This window comes from Saccostrea cucullata, unplaced genomic scaffold (assembly GCF_032062105.1).
Source record: "Saccostrea cucullata isolate Sc308-1 unplaced genomic scaffold, CSIRO_AGI_Scuc_v1 ctg2198, whole genome shotgun sequence".
Taxonomy (NCBI): domain Eukaryota; kingdom Metazoa; phylum Mollusca; class Bivalvia; order Ostreida; family Ostreidae; genus Saccostrea; species Saccostrea cuccullata.
Window position 1 is genome coordinate 30,424 of NW_026936278.1, and position 22,881 is coordinate 53,304.

The window sequence follows — 22,881 nt, forward strand, 5'->3', positions numbered from 1 at the left end:
TGAAGATATCCAATTAATATTAACGTTTTCTTCCTTTATCTAGAATATATGTCTACAATTTTGTTTTTTTAATGTGTTTTAACTTGTTATTTGATTACATTTAAGCGATAAACAATATAATATTGTCATCACTTTTAGGTTAGGTCATAGAGATACCAGTTCAATTCACTTTACTAATCAATAGTATTTTCTTCATAACAAATATACGCTATGATTAAACAATAATTTTAAAGGGGCGAGACAGACAAAAATTTACAATTATCTATTATAAAAGTCACGTGACAATGAATGAAGACAGGAAGACCATGCTTGAAATTGTGTTTTAAAGAGTAAGGCAAATTCACTACCGTCAAAAAAATTCAATTTATTTTTTATGTTCTTTTTCTAATATATGCTTTTTCTTCATCTAAATGTGCAGTGTGTTGATTGAAACAGAAAGAAAAAGAGAATGATAATAAAAGTTCAATAACAGGTAGGAACATTTATTTTATTACATTTCTTCAGACAAAGTCTGCAATTTGTCAGACAGCACCTTCTTCATTATCAAACTAAAACGTACATGTAATTTTAAATCATTATAATGCTTTGGTTATGTACTCATCTTTCAGGAATAACTTTGTTGTACTCACCTGTGTGTAGTACATGTACATAGAAAAAAGGTTTTTGCGCTGATTAATTGCATTTTAGATTCAAATACAAGCCTAGTAAAGTCTTTATGACCTGATTTAGATGATACATGTACATAGAGATTTCAAAATATATATGTTATAAATAAGATCACACAACAGTAAGACATGAGTATAGGCTATAAATCTTGGTCTTTATTATAAACTATCCAAAATAACAATTAAAAACATTAATGACATTGAATTGAATATTAAATGATTTCTTTAATAAGGCAAAAATATTCAACCACTTATCTATGAAATGGGTTTCTAGATATAAGAATCTTTAATATGTTCCGTTGGTTGCAGAAATATCTTGCCGTGTTGACTGAGCTTGTTTTTTTATCAGACAGGCAGAAATTTGTTGAACAAGCAAAAAAAAAAAAGTTAATCTCGCCCAAACTTAAAAACCCTATTTCGTTTGGTGGGTAGGGAGTGGTTGGAATGTAGGGGTGTGTGGTAGGTAGTTGATTAGTTTTCTACTAAATACCTAATATGGCTATAATATTTCATACCAGCTTTACACATATTTTCGTTTCAAGGGGTCTACCTTTTGTATAGGGGCGAAGGTCACTTTTTCCTGGTTCAAGTTATTAATTTATAACTCTGCAATTTCCAAGTCGGGTCTGGACCGCCCTCCAACCCCCAAAACCCCCTCTAGATCCGTGCATACAAAGTTATGAAGCTTGTAAAACAGAAAATTGAAATTAAATAAGCGTGATCTGACTAAACTTTAGTCATATTTTTTAAAATTTATTAATCAATTTATAAGTCTTTTTAAATTTAAAAGGATTAGGTCTCAAATAAAACTGCACATACTTGTCGGGGTTCATCTATAGACCGTGCACGGGTCAACACAGTTGAAGTAAATGGTCCCAGTGACAAATACCAATTATATATCCTTTTTCAATAAAAGATGATGCTCAAAAGTTGAATTGAAAAAAAAATACATTAAACATGGAATTGTATTTACGTACATAATGATACATTTAATAGTATAAAACCCTTTTGATATAGATGAAGAAATCGGACTCAGTGTTCAAGGCCTTACAAAATGGCAGAACGAAGCAAGTAAATAAAAAAATCCTTCATACTGTATTCATTTATTAACGATAATCATGAATTAGTGCATCCCTCTCTGTGCCAAAGCGGCTAAAATATGAAGCCCTCTTTTATAAGTGCACATATAGTATTTTTCCTCTCTAATATTCTTGCAGCAATACATCTTTTTATTCTAATTTCGAACTTGTCATACGAAAAATATCTATGTACGTGAACTCAACTTGGCCTAACTTTGCAGAGAGCCAATACATACATATGTAAAGTAGAATACCCATGAAATTAAACTTCATGCCCATAAAAATAATATGTACATAATATAGATTTTCTCGGAATGTTTTTTTTTAATTCTTTATTTATTTTACACAATCTGTTTCACAATTCATAATGTACAGTTTAATATATTACAGATTGGTTTTATATAGAGAGAGAGATGAAATAGAGAGAGAGAAGAGAGAGAGGGGAGAGAGGGGGGGGAGAAAGGGGGGAGTTGGCATGTTTTAAAATTCCTTTACATAGATGAGACATTTTCATTTTATAATATTTTATGAAAACATTCGATTCCACAGATTCCAGTCGGTGTCAAACTTCTCTCTGTCACCATTTTTATAAGCTAAATATTTTTGAGTTTCATAGAAAAGTTTAACATGCATTCTCTGTAAGCACCAAAAAATCTTGGAAACGACATGTCTCCAATTTTGATGAAAATTGCACCACAGGTGCACCTTGGTACAAAACCAGCAAATATGGTGTAAGAAGTTTCCCACGTGCACCCGGTTGCCATGGAGACGGATCCATTGAATTTGGCCATTTTCGGCCATTTTTGACCAAACAAAAGCATGAAAATTGAGGAAATATGAATGCATTTTTATCTTTATGTAGTGAACTCAAATATAAATCTTTGTATCATAAGAAAACATCAATTGTTAAAGAATACAGGGCATATAACCAGTTATTCCAGAATTGACCTCACTCTTAGAAAATGGTTCGGCAAAATAGCATAGTTTCTCAAAATGTGAAAAATGGAAAATTTTGCATTTTTTGAGAAATTTAAGGCTAAATAAAAAAAATTGTCTACGGAAATTTTTCAAATCATGTGCGTGTCGTCAAACGTCAGTATTAGTAGTGTCCACTCATGAAAAAATTGGAGTGGGATCTCAATGCTATTTTTAGTAACATGTATCTAAAAATAGACATATTTCAGAAAAATCCAAAAAATGAAATTTGGGCAGAGTTTTAGATGCCATTGCTGGGTAATTATGAAATATACTGTTAAAGTCAATGTGCTAATGTCAGAGACTGGACACCAATAACTACCATGCATATTATTTTCAGGGATTTCCGTTTTCTATTTATAGCTTCAAATGCCTAAATATAGACATGTCTCATAAAATGATGAAAAATGTCAATTTTTCCTCATTTTGAAGCTCCACTGAATCATAAATAATAAAAATATGGATCTCTCCAATATTTCATCAATAAGAACAAGGAATAGTATAATATCTCACATATTATTGAGGACAGGCTCTCATCTCTATAAATAGTACAAATGTCTAAAAATAAACACATATGAAATTAACTGTTTAATATTGATTTTCCGCTAATTCTCAAATTTCCGATGGAAAATTTACCAACTTACTGTCACTAACTGTAACTGATATTATGTGACTGACAAGAACAAAAGAACATTCAATGGAATGCAGCATGATAAGCAAAGGTTTCCATTTCTATTTATAGTAAAACGTGTTTAAAAATAGAAATAATGCAAAATATCGGGAAAATGTCGTTTTTTTTTACTTTTTTCTAAAATTTTGGATGAATAATTGCTGACTATCTGTATTTCACTGCTAATTGGCATATGGTGACCAACAAGTAAAAGAAAGCATATACGAAATACAGAATGAGAAACAGAGGTTTCCAATTCTATTTATAGTAACACATGTTTTAAAAATAGACGTGATGCAAAATATCGGAAAAATGTCATTTTTTGTACTTTTTTCTAAATTTTTGGATGAATAATTGCTGACTATCTGTATTTCACTGCTATTGGCATATAGTGACCAACAAGTAAAAGAAAGCATTATATCAAATACAAAATGAGAAGCAGAGGTTTCCATTTCTATTTATAGTAACATGTGTTTAAAAAATAGACTTAATGTAAACAATCAGAGTAATGTCATTTTTTGTACTTTTTTCTAAATTTTGGATGAATAATTGCTGACTGTCTCTTTTCAACTGCTATTGGCATATGGTGACCAACAAGTAAAAGAAAGCCTTATATCAAATACAGAATGAGAAGCAGAGGTTTCCATTTCTATTTATAGTAACATGAGTTTAAGAATAGACATACTGTAAACTATCGAAAAAATGAGTTTTTTGTACTTTTTTCTCATTTTGGATGAGCAATTGCAGACAATATGTTTTTACTGCTATTGGCATTCAGAGACCAACAAGTAAAAGAAAGCATATACGAAATACAGAATGTGAAGCAGAGGTTTCTATTTCTATTTATAGTAACATGAGTTAAAAAATAGACATACTGTAAACTATCGGAAAAATGTAGTTTTTTGTACTTTTTTCACATTTTGGATGAGCTATTGCAGACAATATGTTTTACTGCTATTGGCATTCAGTGACCAGCAAGTAAAAGAAAGCATATATGAAATACAGAATGTGAAGCAGAGGTTTCTATTTCTATTTATAGTAACACATGTTTGAAAATAGACATGCTGCAAATTCTCGAGAAAATGTAGACTTTCGCACTTTTTTTCTAACATCAGGGATGGTCAAAGTGCAGACAAACGGCTTTTATTTGTTATTGACAGAATGTGACTAACGAGTATGAAAAAGCTTTAGCTAAAGTGTATAAGAACAATGTTTGAGCGTATTTTTACATTTCTGCCTATAGTAACACATATTTATAAATAATCAGGAAAATAAAGAATCATTCGTTTTTCACAAATTAGGGATATGAAATTTGCAGTCAAACTTTCATTAGCTGTAACTGACATGGCTAATTGTATTCGGCGCGCCAGCGCGTCCACCTCATTCCAATACATATATCACAAAAGTATGTTCTCCCTGCATTAAAACACTCAAATGACAGCGAATTTCTTTATAAATTAAAATTTATCGGTTATATTCAGGTCCACAGCCCAAGTCCGATTGAAATTCTTTTGTTAGGTGGATCCAGAAAATTTTCCCTAGGAGGCGGTGGCTCAAGAATTTATAAAGAAAAAATGGTACTGAAAGAAGTTCAGTTTTGTTATGACCCTAGAGATTATTGCCATGAAAATCAAGTCTTTAAAAAGGAGATAAAACTCTAGGGTCATAACAAAATACCTTGTTACATTCATATGTTAGAAGGAAATTGTGTAGAGGGGGGGCCAAACATGAAATCCTATTTCATGTGAGGGGGATTGAACTTCTTTCAGTACCATTTTTTTAAACACTACCACTTACCCTTATTCGATTACACTGCAAAATGTCTGCTGAAAGGGGGGGGCTAAATCTACTCCCCATTATTTATTACCTATGTGATGTCTATCTTTGACCCCCCCCTCCAGTTCCAACACCTACATGTGTGTTTATACTTAAAATAAATTTATAAAAACCAAAACAACAATTTTTTTTTTTAAATGCTTTAGTTTAAGTCTAGAGAAATAAATACATGCATGTATAAAGAGAGATATCGAAAGTAAGCCAACTCAAAAACTTGGGCAAATTTCAGATTACTTTTGAACAATATGTGGTAAGGCATGCATGGATCAAAGGGGATCTGGATCCCTGGAATATTCAACTTCATTATATCCCCCCAAACGAAGTTTTGGGATATATAAGAATCAGTTTGTCCGTCTGTCCAGCTGTCTATCTGCCCATCTGTCTGTGCAAAAGTGTCCGATCCATATCTTCCTTAATGAGGAACATCAGAATCTACTACTCCACACAAAGATTGTCCATGACCTAAGTGTGTGTCATGACCTTGACCCAAGGTCATTTGGGGAACTTCAAGGTCACTGGAAGAAAAATTTTATAATTCGTGTCCGATCGAGATCTTTCTTATTGATAAACTTGGTAGGTTCCTATTTCACATAAAGATTACCCTAATATTGTGTCATGACCTTGACCCAAGGTTATTTAGGGAAGTTCAAGGTCACTTGAATGAAAATTTCATTATTCGTGTCCAGTCCAAATCTTTCTTATGGATAAACTTGGTAGGTTCTCATTTTACACAAAGACTGCCCATGACTTAAGGGTGTGTCAGGACCTTGAACCAAGGTCATTTTGGGAAGTTCAAGGTCACTGAAGAAAAATTTCATAATCGTGTTCGGTCCATACCTTACTTATGGATAAACTTGGTAGGTTCTCATTTCACACACAGGCTGCTCATGACCTAAGAGTGTGTCATAACCTTGACGCAAGGTCATTTGGGGAAGTTCAGGGTCACTTGAAAAAAATTATTTGTGTCTGGTCCATATCTTTTTTATGGCTAAACCTGAATCTACTGCTTCACACAAACATTGCTTATTACCTGATTTTCTGTCATGACTTTGATTCAAGGCCATTAATGCAAGGTCAAGGTCACTGACAGAAAAAGTTCATGATTCGTGTCTGGTCCGTATATTTAGTCTGGTTTTTTTTATTAGGATGCGCCTTCGTTTCATTTATGAAAATATTATGAGCAATTACATTTGCATTAAAAATGTTTTAGCATTTCTCTCTTCTCTTAGAATAAGATCCATTAAATATTCATGATTTAGCACCTCTGAAAAACTGTGAAAATTTGGACTGATCTAGTTTAAACTGACATAGTGATTTGAGACACCGGCTCCTAGGGAAAATTTTCTGGATCCACCTAACAAAAGAATTTCAATCGGGCTGGGGCTGTCGACCTGAGTATAAACAATAATGCTTAATTTATGAAGAAAATCGCTGTCATTTGATTGTTTTAATGCAGGGAGAACATACTTTTGTGATATATGTATTGGAATGAGGTGGACGCGCTGGCGCGCCGAATACAATTAGCCATGTCAGTTACAGCTAATGATAGTTTAGCTGCAAATTTCATATCCCTAATTTGAGAAAAACGAATGATTCTTTATTTTCCTGATTTTTTATAAATATGTGTTACTATAGGTAGAAATGTAAAATACGCTTAAACATTATTCTTATACACTTAGGCTAAAGCTTTTTCACACTCGTTAGTCACATTCTGTCTATAACAAATAAAAGCCGTTTGTCTGCACTTTGACCATCCCTGATGTTAGAAAGAAAGTGTGAAAGTCTACATTTTCTCGAGAACTTGCAGCATGTCTATTTTCAAACATGTATTACTATAAATAGAAACCTCTGTTTCACATTCTGTATTTCATATATGCTTTCTTTTACTTGTTGGTCACTGAATGCCAATAGCAGTAAAAACATATTGTCTGCAATTGCTCATCCAAAATGTGAAAAAAGTACAAAAAACTACATTTTTCCGATAGTTTACAGTATTTCTATTTTTAAACTCATGTTACTATAAATAGAAATAGAAACCTCTGCTTCACATTCTGTATTTCATATATGCTTTCTTTTACTTGTTGGTCACTGAATGCCAATAGCAGTAAAAACATATTGTCTGCAATTGCTCATCCAAAATGTGAAAAAAAGTACAAAAAACTACATTTTTCCGATAGTTTACAGTATTTCTATTTTTAAACTCATGTTACTATAAATAGAAATGGAAACCTCTGCTTCTCATTCTGTATTTGATATAATGCTTTCTTTTACTTGTTGGTCACTGAATGCCAATAGCAGTTAAAAACAGACAGTCAGCAATTATTCATCCAAAATTTTAAAAAAAAGTACAAAAAATGACATTACTCTGATAGTTTACAGTAAGTCTATTTTTTAAACACATATTACTATAAATAGAAATGGAAACCTCTGCTTCTCATTTTGTATTTGATATAATGCTTTCTTAAACTTGTTGGTCACCATATGCCAATAGCAGTTAAATACAGATAGTCAGCAATTATTCATCCAAAAATTTAGAAAAAAGTACAAAAAGTGACATTTTTGCGATATTTTGCATCACGTCTATTTTTAAAACATGTGTTACTATAAATAGAATTGGAAACCTCTGTTTCTCATTCTGTATTTCGTATATGCTTTCTTTTACTTGTTGGTCACCATAAGCCAATTAGCAGTTAAAAACATATAGTCTGCAATTGTTCATCCAAAATGTGAGAAAAAAGTACAAAAAACTACATTTTTCTGATATTTTGCAGTACGTCTATTTTCAAACATGTGTTACTATAAATAAAAATGGAAACCCCTGCTTCTCAATCTGTTTTCGATATACGACTTTCATTTACTTGTTGGTCACCATATGCCAATAGCAATTAAAAACAGATAGTCAGCAATTATTCATCCAAAATTTTAGAAAAAAGTACAAAAAACGACATATTCACTATATTTTGCATTACGTCTATTTTTTGACACGTGTTACTATAAATAGAAATGGAAACCTTTGCTTATCATGCTGCATTCCATTGAATGTTCTTTTGTTCTTGTCAGTCACATAATATCAGTTACAGTTAGTGACAGTAAGTTGGTAAATTTCCCATCTGTAATTTGAGAATTAGTGGAAAATCAACATTAAACAGCTAATTTCATATGTGTTTATTTTTAGACATTTGTACTATTTATAGAGATGAGAGCCTGTCCTCAATAATTTGTGAGATATTATACTATTCCTTGTTCTTATTGATGAAATATTGGAGAGATCCATATTTTTATTATTTATGATTCAGTGGAGCTTCAAAATGATGGAAAAATTGACATTTTTCATCATTTTATGAGACATGTCTATATTTAGGCATTTGAAGCTATAAATAGAAAACGGAAATCCCTGAAAATAATATGCATGGTAGTTATTGGTGTCCAGTCTCTGACATTAGCACATTGACTTTAACAGTATATTTCATAATTACCCAGCAATGGCATCTAAAACTCTGCCCAAATTTCATTTTTTGGATTTTTCTGAAATATGTCTATTTTTAGATACATGTTACTAAAAATAGTATTGAGATCCCACTCCAATTTTTTCATGAGTGGACACTACTAATACTGAAGTTTGACGACACGCACATGATTTGAAAAATTTCCGTAGACAATTTTTTTTATTTAGCCTTAAATTTCTCAAAAAATGCCAAATTTTCCATTTTTCACATTTTGAGAAACTATGCTATTTTGCCGAACCATTTTCTAAGAGTGGGGTCAATTCTGGAATAACTGGTTATATGCCCTGTATTCTTTAACAATTGATGTTTTCTTATGATACAAAGATTTATATTTGAGTTTACTACATAAAGATAAAAATGCATTCATATTTCTTCAATTTTCATGCTTTTGTTTGGTCAAAAATGGCCGAAAATGGCCAAATTCAATGGATCCCTCTCCATGGCAACCGGGTGCACGTGGGAAACTTCTAACACCATATTTGCTGGTTTTGTACCAAGGTGCACCTGTGGTGCAAAATTCATCAAAATCAGAGATATGTCGTTTCCAAGCCCTATAGTAAATTTTTTGGTGCTTACAGAGAATGCATGTTAATATGTGAAGTCGCAAGTCTGACATCTAATTTTTTTTTCTAAACATCTCATTGTATATAGATGAAATTTTATCGATAGGGCCAGCAAATTATGAATATCTTTGTTTTTTACTAGAAATCCCAAAATAAAACGTTCCTTTGTAAATGAAAGTTGCAACCCTGTGCTTTGTTTGCAGTGTCTTTCAAAACTGTTGAGGAAGGTCTGTTCATTGTCACACACCCATAAAAAATGTGTAATTGTTTCTTCTTCCATATTACAGAAAGAACATAAGTTATCATTTCTTTTCCTAATTTTACAAAGATATGAGTTTGTACCTAGTATTTTATTTAAAATTCTGTATTGAAACCATTGAAGTTTACTAATTTTTGTAATTTTAAATAGAAGTTTAAAAATCATTTACCATTCACTTTCCCCTAAATTAAAAATTTCATTCCATCTTGTTTTCCCAGTGGGTTAAATATCATTTACATTTATTATTTCGTAAAACTGTTTTGCTTTTTTACACTTTGAAATAATATGAGTGTTGGACAAAATTAATGGGTTAGGTAATTTTGCAATTATATCATTAGTGTCTGTTGCTTTCATCCATGCCTTTACAGCATGTATTATACCGGCAAATTCGAAAAAATTAAGCCTTACATTTGGATATATGCCAGAAATTCCTCATAATTATAACAGGAACCTTTTTCATCTATAAGATCATTAATAAATCTAATATTCAGATCATACATATTTTTGTTATAAATTACTTTCCAACATATGGCAATTTTAGGGTTATAAAAAATGATATGTCTCCTGCAACCTTAGTACATACTGTATAGTGTTTATTGTTTAAATTCAATCCAACCCTCAAAGACATCAATCTAAAACTTAATATTTTTTATCAAAGCTATATAAGTTAAAAATGTTGTAAACCTTTATTTGACAGAATAAGCTGTCTCATCCAAAATAACTTAAGTTATGCAGTGAAAGCTCTAAGATTTATCATTTTTAGTCCGCCTTCTTCATATTTTTTTACTAAGACATCTTTTTTTAGTCTGTGTTGTGGACCATTCCATACAAAAGAGAAAAAATAATTTTTCCAATTCCTTCAAAAGGTTTTCTGGTGGATTAGGAATAGCCATTAATATATGGTTAAGCAGCGGTAAAACAAAAGTTTTAAGAACAGTTATCTTTCCAATAGGTGTCAAATATCTCATCTTCCGCTGACTAATTATAGCTTTTATTTGTCTTAATTTTGGTTCATAATTGAGTCTTTCAACTTTATTCAAATCAACATCATAATGAATTCCAAGTAAGGTAAATCTTGTACATTCCCAATTAAGATTATGCTCATGAGTAATTATTTCTTGACTAAATCTTTTGGAACCAATCCAAACTGCATGGGATTTTGAACAGTTGATATATAAACCAGACATTTCGGTAAATTTCTCTAATGTTTTCATCACTTCCGTCAATGATTCTTTGCTACCATCTAAAAGGATTGAGGTGTCGTCTGCTAGTTTGGATATTTTCTTTTCCATGATTTTTACAGTGATTGCCTTGATTCTTTTTTATTTTTTCTACTCATTATTGCTAAAATTTCAGCACACAAGATAAAGATATAAGGTGATAGAGGATCCCCTTGTCTACATCCTCTCTGTATATTAAAGCTTTGTGAAAAATTACGACTTTGATTAATTGTGGAGCTTATATTAGGATAAAACAGTTTCACCCATTTTTGTATTGAGGGACCAACTTTTCTCGGAATATTTTAAGGCGTATCTATCATGGTCGTTCTTAACCTGGCTGCAGATTCTTTGTATTTCCCTTAGCAAAAGTGAATCACTTCATGATTTTTCTTATTCCTTGACCCTAATGCTTTACTTAATTTAAAAGAATAAAAGTTTGATGAATACCTTACTTACGTTATATAGAAAGGCACAACCAAAACATGATTTTCTCACGAACTTGTTTATATATATATATATCACAGAACCTGTAAGCATACGAACAAAATTGAATCACTTAAAGTTCACCAATATAATATAGTTCGTCATTGTTACGATAATCCTGCATATAATCATTTGTATTCACGTGACAGAGAAATAACTATAAAACAGGAAAACCGTGCTCGTGTTGTGTTAGTAGCATTAGAGAGTTAAGCAAAAACTCACAATACACGTAACAAAGTACATCTGATTTTTATTGTTATGTTCTCATTCAGTTCATAGATCATTTAAAATTTACACTGTAAGCAGAAGCAGCAGGTAGGATAATTGTTTTGTTACATATATTCATACAAAATTCATTGATTGTGCAACATTGTCAAAAATGTAAAACTGAAATGTCTATAATGTTATGACAAGTGCTTGTAAACAGCCCCCGCCACCAATAAACACTCTGATTTCAACGATTTTTTTATTTGTCAACGGTCAAAAAATGTTCTTTAAGCACACATTAACAATGTATTCCATAATTCAACATTATGTAAAATAAATTTTATTGAAAAATCATACCTGCGGAATCTTATATCGATATGAGAAAAAGTTGTTGCCATTTGCTAAACCCCAACACAGTGTAGTGTGATGAAGTTTTTCTCTCCAGGTATAAACCTTGTAAAAAATTTCCTAGTAGATACATTCATTTTTTAAGGAATAAAATCCAAATGCTTTTGATCAAGCTAATGTCTTATTTTCATAATCATTTATTTCTTGCGATCTGTGGGTTCTTCAAGGCCTCATTGATCAACATATAATAAAAAATGCCAATGACCCTCAAATTATGTCAACATATAAAATGTACTTTACTTACTGGAGTCCATATGCCCTTAAAATATTGGACAAATATTATATTTTCCCTGAATTATATTTTATAGAGATAAGACAATGCAATAATATGAAATTATTATTCTAAAACTTAGCATGTGCATGTAAGTGTTTGTAATTACGATGAACAGTGGTTTTTTTGTGAATTAGACTGCGAAATTTCAGCAGATATTTCTGCTTCGCATACAAAATCCGTATAAAATCACATGAGGGAGAACACTGTACACGGTCTAACATTGTGTTGTCTTGAACCTTGAAAATAAATTAGATAAATAGCATGTTAAACACACGAGTCTGATACAAATCTCAATTTCAATAAATAGATGGTATATCTATGAGTCTTTTTATTCAAGGAAAAAAATGAACTGTTCTTAGATTTCCAAATAGAAAAGAGAAGACTGTCATCTAAAATGTTAATCTGAAGGGAAGATCCTAATCATCCATTTTAAGTGATATTCAATTTAATTTCCATTTATATCCTTACTGCCTGCGTATTTCTGCTTCAGGCTGGGAATGGGAGGTGGAGGGTTCCCCCCCTTTCTCTCCCCCTCTCTCCCCTCTCTCTCTTCTATACTTCATATTTCATTCGACCAATTTTTTTGGTAACTTTTCTGAAATTCAATATCTGACATTTCTGAAACAAAATTATAAAACTTAAAACTGGAACTGAAGATTTCCAATTAATTGTAGTGTTTTCTTCCTTATCCAGAATAGGAATTAACAATTTTTTGGGTATTTTTACAGTGTCTTTGCCCTTTAATGTTCTTCTAGCCATACATCTTTAACCTCGTTATTTATAATGACACGAAGCCCTTGAGACATACGAAAGCACAGTCTAAAATCAAATATTGTATGAATCACATGACAAATATATATCAATGATTAACAGGAAACAGGTGCTGGAAATCGTGCTAACGATTAAAGGAAAACTATCTCAACATGCACATCGAGGTTAAAAAAAAGTTTTATTTTTATTTTTTTTTACTATGTACTGTGTTTATTTAACAATACTCAAAGTAAAAATTTAGACAAGAAATAAGAAAATAATCTAAAATTTTATTATCTGGTTAAAAGATTAATTTATCACGTGTCTTTGTGGCAAGTTAGTAATTTTTACTACTGCATATTTTTACATATTAACCAGAAATAAATAGAAATCAGTATAATCCTTTGGTTATAAACTTATCTTTATTCTTTCACCAGCTATTCTCACCATGTTGTTCAGATATATCGCAGAACCCGTCAGCAAACAAACAAAATCGAATCACTTTACGTTCACTAATAGAATATATGCAAAGGTATTCATTATTACGATAATCCTGTCTATAAATTTGTATTCATGTCACAGAGAAATCACTGTAAAACAGGCAAACCGTGCTTGTGTTGTGTTTGTAGCAATAGAGAGTTAGGCAAAAATATCAAAATAGAAGTAACAACGTACATCTGAGTTTTATTTTTATGTTTTCATTGAGTTCAAAGAATATTTAACATTTACAATGTAAACAAAAGCAGCAGGTAGGATAATTTTTATTTTACATTTATTAATAAAAAGTTCATTAATTTTACGACATCGTCAAAGATATAAAACTTAAATTTCTTTAATTTTAGGACTTTTGACAAAAGTGCTTGTAAACAGCCCCCACCCCAAAAGAACACTGATTTGTATAAGTTGTTTTTTTTTTAATTTGTCAACGTTCAAAAACGGTTCCTTTTACAATGTGTTCCATAATTCAACTTTATGTAAAAATAAATTTTATTGAAACATTTATACTTGATATATCAATATCGATATGAGTATAATTTGTTGCCATTTTCTAAACCCCAACACAGTGGAAGATACTGAATTTTTTTTTTCTCTGTACGTTCACATAAAAGTTCAGTGAATTTGATAAACTTTCCCAATTAATACATAATTTTTCTTCTTAATAAAACCCAAATGCTTTTGATCACGCTTATGTCTGATTTTCATAATCAATAAATTGCTTACGATCAATAATTTTTCAAGGTCTTATTGATCAGCATTGATCAACATATGATACAAATGTCTATGGCCCACAAATTCAACATATGAAAGGTTATATACTTACTTCTGTCCATATGTACATGTATTCAAAATATTGGAAATATTCTAAATATTCTATTTTCCATTATATTTTATATTAATAATAGTGATATCATTTGCATATGAAATTAGTTATTCTCAAACTTTGCATGTGCATGTAAATGTTTTTGTTTATGAGGAACAGTGGGTTTTTTTTGTGAAATAGACTTCCAAATTACCGCTCAATAATTCATTTTAAGTGATATTCAATTTAATTTCCATTATATCCTTGCTCTCTGTCAATCTTTGCTCCAGGATGGATATGGGAGGTGAACGATGTAATCCATTCATGTTCTTCATCTTTCATTCAACCAAGTTCTATCTTTTCAGAAATTTAATATCTGAAATCTAAAAAAATATATATATAACTAACAACTAGAATTGAAGATATCCAATTAATTTTAGCGTTTTCTTCTTTCATCCAGAATAAATGATTACAATTTTGTTTGTTTTTTTAATATGTTTGAGCTTGTTATTTGATGTACATTTAAGACATATACAATATAATATTGTAATCACTTAAAGGTCATGTCACTGAGATAGTTGTTTAATGGACTTTAATAATAAAAATATTGGGTTTTTTTAAATAAATATTCGTTTATGTTCTAACATTAATTTGAAAGGGGCGAGACAGACAAAACAAAATTTTAAATTAATTATTATAAAAATTACGTGACAAATATATGACTGAAAACAGGAAAACTATGCTTGAAGTTGTGTTTTAAGGAGTTAGGCAAATTTCACAACAGAATTTTTTTTTATAATTTCGTTATGTACTTTTTCTAACGAATGCTTTTTCTACTTAATTTGAAGCGCTTTGATTAAATATTTCCATCTATAAAGTAAAAAAAAACATAGACAAGGATGTAGAGAAAGATAATAAAAGTTCAATACCAGGAAGAAACATAAAATTTTATTACATTTATTCAGACAGAGTCTGGATTTCGTCAAATTGCACGTTATAATAATATAAAAAGTGCATCTAGTCTGAAATCATTAAAATACTTTGGTTATGTTCGCATCTTTCAGGAATCGCTTTGTTGTTAATAACTGTGTATTGTACATGAATAAGGGAAACGGTTTTGTGCTTACTAATTACCTTTTAGGTTCAAATACAAGCTAGTAGGGTCTTAATGATCTTTTTTGTATGATACATATGCTTGTATATTTCAAAATATTCATCTTATAAATAAGATTAAACAACAGTAAGAAATGTGTATAGACTTTGACGTTTTGTCTTTATTATAAACTATCCGAAATTACAAAAAAAATGTATTTCATGTGTTTTACTTGATTAATAAAAGACATTGAACTGAGATTGAATGATTTCTTTAATAAGGCAAAAATATTCAACTACTTATCTATGAAATGGGTTTCTAGAAATAAGAATCTTTAATTTTTCTTCTTGATTGCAGAAATTCATGTATCTTTCCAAGTTGACTCAGCTTGTTTTTTGACCAGACAGGCAGAACTTTGTTAAATAAGCAAAAAAAGGTTAATCTCACCAAAACCTGAAAACTCTATTTCGTTGGGTTGGTTGGGAGTGGTGGGTGTGTAGGGGTGTGTGCTATGTAGTTGATTACTAAATAAATATGATTTTTCATACCAGCTTAACACATATCTGGGTTTCAAGGGGTCTACCTTTTTTGTGGGGGCGATGGTTACTTTTAACTTGGTTTAAGTTATAAATTTATAACTCTGCAATTTCCAAGTGGGGTCCGGACCCTTTCCAATTGCAACCCCCCACCCCTCTAGATCCGCAAATGCGAAATTATGAAGCATGTAAGTAAGAAAATTTGAATTCAATATTGGTGATCTGACCAAAATTTAGTCCTAATTTTGAATGTATTAATCAATTTATTAATCTTATTAAATTTAAAACGATTAGGCCTCATAAAAAAACTGCAGTACTGCACATATTCATAATTGTTCTACACATGCACAACACCTCAAAAATGTCAAAAAGTTAACGATATCCGCCTAACTAAAAATAATGGTATTTTAGGGATATATATATCCATTGTCCCTACTATTTTGAAAACTGCTGGGAGCAGGTTGTGCTCTGTTGCTTATTTTTCTATGTTTCAATTCAAATAATGTTAATAGAAAGAGGTTATCAAAAGACGTCTAAATTTTATATAACTCCTGGGCATGGGGAAGTTGCTCCAACCATTTTCTGTTTAAGAAATGTGTCTTGAAGAAAACACATTCAATTTAATGGTGAAAGATTTTCCTTATATTGAATGTGTACAAAAATTGGCTTATTCAAAATTTAACACAATCACCAGCAATGGATGTTTAGCGTAGTTATGAATTAACGCTACACATGTGGTGTTAAAAATATTATTTTTCAATTAGGGGGTACACCTGGCTAAAAATAGGCTTAGGACGTAAGGTATTAATTGTGCGGTCGAAGTTAAGGGGTTGAGCCTTGTATAACCATTTGCTAGTAATTGAAACAATTAACTTCAAATTTTCTAGCCCAGGATGATCATTAATGTGTAATTATATCAGGGTAGTATTTTGTAACTAATACTGCACGTGCAATGTACATTGTCTGGGTTCACCTATAAAGCGTACGCGGGTTGACACAGTTGAAGTGTTATTTTGTTTATTCACCTGACAGAGAAATTTCTGTAATACAGGAAAACCGTGCTTGTGTTGTGTTAGTAGCATCAGAGAGTTAGGCAAAAATGTCACAATAGACGTAACAAAGTACATCTGAGTTTTATTATTATTATTCTTTTATTAAGTTCATAGAATATTTAACATTTTCAATGTAAACAAAAGAAGCAGGTAGGGTAGTTATTTTGTTACATATATTCTAAAAGTTCATTGATCCTGCAACATTGTCAGACATTTCAAACTGAAATGCCTGTAATGTAATGATTCTTGACACAAGTGCTTGTAAACATCCTCCGCCCGAAATAAACACTGATTTCTATGAGATTTTTTTTTTATTTGCCAACGTTCATCAGTTGTTCTTTAAGCAAATTTTTACAGTGTTTTCCATAATTCAACATTATGTAAAATAAATTTTATTGCCACAATCACACCTGTGGTATTTTATAATGACATGAGAACAATTTGTTGCAATTTGCTAAACCCCAACAAAGTGGAATGTAAAGAAGTATTTCTGTGGTGGTATAAACTTTGTACATTCACATTTTAGTCCAGTTTCTTGAAAAAAATTGCCTGGAAGAAGCATTAAAATCTTTTTACTGAATAAAAATAAAATGCTTTTGATCAATCTAGTGACTACACGTTTCACAATAAATAAATTACTTAAAATCAATTGTATTTTCAATGCCTTATTGAGCAACGTTGATTTCCATATAATACAAATGGCTACAGTTTACATTTTATATATAAAACTTAATCAACCTACTGGTGTGCATAAGTATTTAAAATATTGGAAATATTCTAAACATTTTATCTTCCATTAACTATTTTTTTTATTAAACATAAGATATAATTTGTGTCTGGAATTAGTTATTCTAAAACTTAGCATGTGCATGTAAGCGTTTGCATTATGATGAACAGTAGTTCTTTGTGAATAAGACTGCAAAAGTACCTCTAATATTTCTGCTTTGCAGAATCCGTATAAGTTCACATGATGAAAAATACTGTACATGGTGTTACACTGTATTGTCTCGAACCTTGAAAATAAATTAAACAAATAAAGCATGTTAAACACACTAGTCTGATTTTAATACAGAATCTCAATTTTGATAAATAAATGGTACATGTATGATTCTTTTTATTCAAGAAAAGAAAGCGACTTGGACTTAGATTTCTCAATAGAAAAGGGTAGATAGTAGGGATGTAAACGATTACCCGGTTAACCGGGTACTCGATCGAACGTCCGAGTATCGAATACTAAAATCGGTACTCTGTTACTCGCATGAATATTTTCGAATATTTCTAAGCTTATTTATTAATGCATTAAACAATCTCTTTTAAAACCTAAAATTCTCATTGCACTTGTAGGTTTACTAGGACTCTAAATGACCGTTATTGCCTGTGGCAGTGTTTATACAGTAATTATCGTGAAGAAGCACCTGGGGTTCCTGGCTTTTCTCACCTTTGGCTGCCTTCTTCCTTAATTTTTGGCTTTAATTATTTGTTTTCACTAAACATCGTTTAAGATCCATTATGTCTAATAAATTAAACAATTTTGTCAATTCTCCGAGAAGCCGTAAATTCTCGGGAAAAGAGCGGATGATATTACACGTGAGATTGTTGATACGGTTGTGTTTGATTACATGACAATACAACTGGTTGAAGGCAAAGGCTTGAAGAAAAACTGATGTCCATCGTTGCACCAAACTACAAAATACCGTCCCGTAATATTATGAAATCTAGGATCAAAAAAGTGTACAAAAAATCGTAAATCCGCTCTGTTAGGAGAACTTGATAAAGTTCAAATTGATACCGTATGCAGCTTTGATGAGTGATAACTGGTCGTCAAACGCGACAAAATGTTAAATTACAATTAGGGAGAAGATTATTTTTTTAAACAAAAATACTGTGAACAACTTATGAATTTATTTCCTGTATTGATCTGATGAATAAATTGAATTAAAAAAAAATGCTATATTAAATTTCGTCGGGCACGAAGTGCTCATCATTAGTACAACAGAAATACTTTTACGGATAAGCCTCCTATCAGTGCATCTGGTTTTATTTCTACAAGAGTTGACAATATTTTACAGTCTTCAATTTACTTGTTCATTATTATTAACACTTTTACCGAGTACCCGGGTACTCGATCGGAAAAACGTCGGAGTAACCGAGTATTGAAAATTGACGGATTTGACATCCCTAGTAGATAGTCATCTAAAATGTTAATCTGAAGGTAAAAAACATAATAATCAATTTTAAGGTCCCCTAAATGACAAACAATTTACTTTCCATTATACCCTTGCTGTCTATATATCTCTGCTCCAAGCTGGATATGGGAGGTGGACGGTGTCATGGTTCCTTTTGGTTCCTGGTGGAACATAGGGCCTCGGCAACAGTTCTCCACCGCACTCTATTCTGGGCAGCCTTTTTCAGTTGTTCCCAAGTGTGCCCACATTGCCTGATCTCCTCTTCACATGACCTTCGCCAAGTTTTCCTGGGACGCCCAACTCGCCGTTTGCCCTGTGGGTTCCGTTTCCGTGAGTGGTGTGTAATGTCTCCTGGTGGTTTTTGGAGGGTATGTCCAATCCATCACCACTTTCTGCGGGCTATTTGTTAAGTGATCTGGTCTTTCTTTTTTCCCACAGGATCTTGTTGCTTATAGTTTCTGGCCATCTGATGTTTAATATGTGGCGCAGACATCTGTTAGCGAAGGTTTGTAGTTTGTTGGAGGTGGTGTTGGTGACTCTCCATGTTTCAGACCCGTAGAGGAGCACAGACTTAACATTGGTGTTGTAGATGCGGAGTTTTATGTGTGTGGATAGTGCTGTTGAGCTCCACACAGGCTTGAGGGTGGTGAAGATTTGTCTGGCTTTATTAATTCTAGCTTTTATGTCTTCATCTGTTCCACCAGTGGCTGTGACAATGCTGCCTAAGTATGGACGGTGTAATTCAATTATATTCTTCATATTTCATTCAATCAAGTTTTAACTTTTCAGAAATTCAATATCTGAAATCTCAACCAAAATTAGAAACTAACAACTGGAATCGAAGGTATCTAATTAATTTTAGATTTTTCTTCCTTTATCCAGAATAGAAACTTACAATTTTAGGTTTTTTCATTTTTAATATGTTTGAGCTTGATCTTTGATGTACATTTAAAAGACATAAACAATGTAATATTGTAATCTAGGGCTGTCACGGTTAACCGAAAACTCGGTTAACCGCTCCGAAATGGCGTTCGGTTCGGTTCAAGTCAGTTTTTCCGGAATTCGGTTCCTTTTTTTTTAATCTTTGATATAATACTAATTTGCTTGCAACACGCGTTGTGATTGGTTGTTTATTTCAATGAAATGTTCTTTAACCAAAGAAAATACAGGTAACATCGAAGACATTTAAACATGGCATACACATGTGGAAGGAAAACCAAATCAAAAGTGTGGGAATACTTCACGTTTTGAATTTTCAATTGTTTGAAACAAGATAACTCTAGTCAATAACTTTATTTATTTTATTTTATTTTAAACAAGAAGTTTATTACTTTGTTATTTTTTGTTACATTTAACAACTTGTTCTGTTGAATAAAATGGATAGAAATTTGTGTCGGCAAAATAGTACTTTCTACAATGTCCTTAATCCTTATTATCCTTTGATATATATAAAGATGTTTTATTTAAATTCTCAAAATGAAAATCGAACCGAAAAAAACGAAAACCGAGAATTTATTTTCGAACCGAAAAATGTCTGAACCGTGGCGGCCCTATTGTAATCACTTAAATATCATGTCACTTTGATACCAGTTTAATTGTTTAATTGAATTTACTAATCAAAAAATTGGTTTCATAATAACTACGTTTATGTAATTTAAACAATAATTTGAAACGGGCGAGGCAGACAAAACAAAATTAACAGCCATGTATGAGTCAAGTGACAAATATATGACCGAAAACAGGAAAACCATGCTTGAAATTGTGTTTTTAGGAGTGAGGCAAATTTCACAACAGGCACAAAACTTTAAATTTATGCTTAATATACGTTTTCTACTATATGCGTTTTCTTCTTCTTAATTTGCAGTGTGTTGATTGAACATTTTCATCTATAAAATAAAAAAAAATAGACAAAGAAGAAGAGAAAGATAATAAAAGTTCAATACCAGGTAGGAACATTTATGATATTACATTTGTGCAGACAAAGTCTACAATTCGTCATACCGCACCTTCCTAAATATCAAAGTAAAACGTACATGTAATTTGAAATCATTATGATACTTTTGTTATGTATTGATCTTTCAGGTATCAGTTTGTTGTACTCAACTGTGTGTTGTACATCGAAAATTGTTTTTCTGCTGACTAATTACCTTTTAGATTCAATACAAGCCTAGTAAAGTCTTTATGATCTTATTCAGATGATATATATATATATAGATTTGAAAATATTCCTCTTATCTAGACATGCCTATAGACTATGACTTTTGATCCTTATTATAAACTTTCCGAAATTACAAAAAAGACGAGCTTTGCTTGATTTAAACGTAAAAAGACATTGAATTGAATATTGACTGATCTCTTTAATAAGGCAAAAATATTCAACCACTTATCTATGGAATGGGTTTCTAGAAATAAGAATCTACAATATGTTCCATTGGTTGCAGAAATATCCGGCCGAGTTGACTAAGTGTGTGGTTTTTTTAACTAAGCAGACAGAAATTTGTTGAACAAGCCAAAAAAAAATCATGCCCTAACGTAAAATCCTATTTCGTTGGGTGGGTTTGAAGTGGTGGGTGTGTAGGGGTGTGTGTTAGATAGTTGATTAGTTGACTACTAAGCACTTATGATATTTCATATCAGTTTCACATATATCTGGGTTTCAAGGGGTCTACTTTTTGTATGGGGGCGAAGATATCTTTTGACTTAGTTCAAGTTATAAATTTGTAACTCTGGATTTTCCAAGTCGGGTTAGGATACTCTCCAGACACCCCCCCCCCCCCCGTTCTGGATCTGCACATGTAAAATTATGCAGTTTGTAAATTAGATAATTGAAATTAAATAACCGTAATCTGAGTAAAATTTAATCATATTTTTTAAATGTTTTTATCAGTTTATAAGTTTAATTAAATTGAAAAGGAATAAGCCTCAAACAAAAACGCAGTATTGAACATATTCATAATCATACAATAATCAATGGCCCAAGCCTTCCAAAATGTCAAAAGTTCAACGATATCCGCTAAACTATACATAATGATTTTTTTTAGACATATGTAGCTTATTGTCCCTACTATTTCGAAAAGTGCTATGAGCAAGTTGTGCACTGTTGCTTTTTTCTTTATTTCAATTGGAATAATGAGAAAAGAGTGGACTGTCATCTGAAATGTTAATCTAAAGGAACAATCACAATACAGTGTAATCCGTTTTCAATGATTTTCAATTTAATTTTCATTATATCCTCCCTGTCTGTGTATCTTTGCTCCAGGCTGGGCATGGGAGGTGGAGGGTGTAATTCAATTCCATTCTTCATCTTTCATTTAACCAAGTTTTATCTTTACAGAAATTTAATGTCTGAAATCTTAATCAAAAATTAAAAACTGGAATTCAAGATATCCAAGTAATTTTAGGTTTTTCTTCCTTTATCCAGAATATAACTTACAGTTTTGTTTTTTTATCATTCATATGTTTGAGCTTGTTCTTTGATGTATATTTAAAAGACATAAACAATGTAATATTGTAATTACTTAAATGTCACTTAGATACCAGTTTAATTGTTTAATTGAATTTACTAATCAAAAAATGTTTTAATAATAACGATACGTTTATGTAATTTAAACAATAATTTAATAGGGGGAGGCAGCCATAACAAAATTCACAACCATTTAGTGATCATGTGACAAATAAATATATGACCGAAAACTGGAAAACCATACTTGAAATTGTGTTTTTAGGAGTTAGGCAAATTCACAACTAATTTATGTTTCATATACTTTTTCTACTAAATGCTTTTTCTTCTTTATCTGCAGTGTGTTGATTGAACATATC

At 31.3% G+C, this 22,881-nt stretch overlaps 1 long non-coding RNA gene across 1 annotated transcript; it reads left to right on the forward strand.

Moving 5' to 3' along the window:
* The first annotated feature begins 415 nt into the window (after positions 1-415).
* On the forward strand, positions 416-22,881 carry LOC134245208 (uncharacterized). Its single transcript, XR_009987367.1, has 4 exons — positions 416-472; positions 19,852-19,906; positions 20,927-21,008; positions 22,863-22,881. It is a non-coding gene; the product is annotated as an uncharacterized LOC134245208 (long non-coding RNA).